At 44.7% G+C, this 2,739-nt stretch overlaps 1 protein-coding gene across 3 annotated transcripts in view; it reads left to right on the forward strand.

Annotated features, from left to right (window-relative positions):
- The window catches only part of LOC117177987 (5'-AMP-activated protein kinase subunit beta-2), a 314,314-nt gene that overhangs the window by 17,415 nt on the left and 294,160 nt on the right, over positions 1-2,739 (forward strand). The window lies entirely within an intron of this gene.

A 2,739-nucleotide genomic window follows, 5' to 3' on the forward strand; every position in this document is an offset into this window, starting at 1 on the left:
AAAAAATACGTGTCTTTTATTTTTCATCAAAGAATATTAAAAAAAATAATTCGCGTCAATTAAAATTTTGAATGTAAATCCTGCATGGAATCACCCATATATATATATTCGATTTTGATTTATCTAGAATCAAACCGAAGGGCCTATGACAAAGCCACCGAACGCGTCCTCGGGTTGCGGATAGAGGAGGTCGAAGTATTTTGGAGAGAAGTCTACGAAGTTCAGCATAGACTGGACGAAGACTCAGAAAATATAAAGAGCTTCAAGGAGTTAACTGAAGTTAAGTCCGAGTGTTTCAGCAGCCTCCTCCGCTGCTTTGTACAGAAACGCTCCTTTGCCCACTTCTTCGTTATTCCCGACAATTTTAAGAAAAGAAGCTCTTCCATTTGCAACTCTATGTGCTGTGCATAGAATAATCCTGTTGTGAAGACATTCAAGACTCAATATTCGGCGACCCTTTGACTGCGTGCGATGTACAGTAGCGGAACAGAAGACTTAAGATGCATGCTTTTGTTCATGTGCATAACCTTTCTTATACCGATATCAAGGGATCTGAGCTCGTTCTTCGTCCATGCAACTACTCCAAATGAATACAGTACTACCAGGATGGCAAGCATGTTCGTTGCAGATACTTTGTTCCTCGCCGACATTTCGGAAGACCATATCTGCTTCGGAGAGTATCCTTTATAGATGTCACATCCTGAATGCGGCTCTGTGACACGCCCAGGCATGTATAAGTATCTCCAGCGCAAAGGTGTCGCACAGCGCTTCTATGAACGAGCTCAGGATCTTCAGGGATGCCATTAAGTTTTCCTCGCTTCAAATAAACCTTGGCGCATTTTTCTAACCCAAATTCCATTCCAATTTCCTTAGTATATCGTTCGATAATCCCTAGAGCTAGATGTAGTTGCTCTTTGTTTTTAGCATAGATCTTAAGGTCGTCCATGTAAAATACATGACCTTGTACTTTCGACCTGCAGATTCGCCGCACAAGTACCAGTCGGAATGGAGAAGTGCTGGAGATAGTGTCAATTTAGGTCTTGAGGACACCTCTCTGAAAGGTGACTTTGTTAGTTGTCACACGATTTTTTCCAAATAAGATATTAAACCTGGTTTTCCAAAGCCTTTCTTTGAACCTCGTTGTTCATACATTTCTTGTTACACAGGTTCAATTGCCCGAACAATCCTATCATTTAGGAAAGCTGTGAATATCTTATACAGTGTGTTCAGACAAGTGATTGGCCTTTAATTCTTCGGGTCAGCTAAGGTAACTATTTTCGGCAGGAGTATTGTGCGCCCTTCCACCAACCACTCCGGAATTGGCTCTTCAGACTTCAAATATGAGGTGAAAATACGGGCCAAATGCTGATGGGTTCAAGGAAACTTCTTCCATCAGAAGGTTTTGATCAGGTGCTATGAGGGCATCACTCAGCTCCTTGAAGCTATTTATATTTTCTGAGTCTTCGTCAAGTCTATGCTGCACTTCGTAGACTTCCCTCCGACATATTTCGACCTCCTCTAGTTTGGGCGGGTGGTCGACTGTAACTGGAAGGTCTTGGAAGAGTCGAGATGGATCAGAGAGAAACTGTTGATTCTCTCTGGCCGACCACTTTCTCCGCTCTAGACTTCTCTTAGCGTCAGATAGTATCCGTATTCTCTCAAGAATATGCTGCCTGATGGTCAGCAGCTTTGACTTGTTAAGTGTGTGATAACGGGCCCGGAGTTCCCGCGCGATATTTCGAACCTTGGCGGTAAAATATCTGCCAGATGTGATGTTAGTCAATCACACACTGAATGTGGGACGCGTACTGTCTTACCCAGCCTATCTTTATAGCAAGCTGATGTATTCGTCTTTTGGTTTCATGATCAACCGTTGGTTTTGTTTTACGGTTTACATCGGCCAAAGCTCTCGCAGCATTATACACACAATAATTGATAGCCCAAATGTCGGATTCTTCGGAAAAATGTCCACGAAGTTCGTCATACATTTCAGCCAGATCTTTAGGCTTGAGAGAAACCTTGGTGTGGATGTTTTTCCGGGTCATAAAGCATCGCTCTTCCTCTACTGGATGCCTGCCCACGGTTGGTCTTAGTGTCGCCTCTCTTTCTCTGTTGCTGGCTTGTTGTAGCTGTGGTAGAGTACGCATTCCGCTTACATTGCCCCTTTTTCGGAGTTGTTCGCCATGGTTTCGCAGACGCTGCTGCGAAAAGTACGATAGCTCGGGTGTATCTCGCACCACAGAGCATGCAGCCGTGCCATGTAACCCCGTTCAGGGTCCACACTCGCATCATAGCACACTAGCAAGTAGTGATTTAGTCGCTCCGTTCAACTAAAGGTCCCGAGATTCCGCCAATCCATCGTATTGAATCCATTTTCATTTGGCTCCCCCAGCTCTAGAGTGGTCGGCATTGTTGGCTGACCCTTTGTCGGGAGCCCTGCGCGTTCTGTTGTTTTGAACCGCACTAACTATATCTATGTTTGATGCTATCATTGTTGTTCCCACGAGAAGATAGGGAAAGGGGTTCGTCCATCCTTGTAGAGCCCCGCATGCAAGTATAAGGCTGCGTATTCTGAGAGGTTGCCCGGTATCCTAGAGTCACTATTCTAGACAACTCACCCAGGTGCCATTCAGCTTTCGGCACGGTTTTCACACCTCCGCTTGAGGGTTAATTCCTTCGGGACCACCCCTGAACAATTGTCCACGACTGCCTATTTATTTTTGTAACCATATTCAGCAG

The sequence above is a fragment of the Belonocnema kinseyi genome, chromosome 8, assembly GCF_010883055.1.
Source record: "Belonocnema kinseyi isolate 2016_QV_RU_SX_M_011 chromosome 8, B_treatae_v1, whole genome shotgun sequence".
Taxonomy (NCBI): Eukaryota; Metazoa; Arthropoda; class Insecta; order Hymenoptera; family Cynipidae; genus Belonocnema; species Belonocnema kinseyi.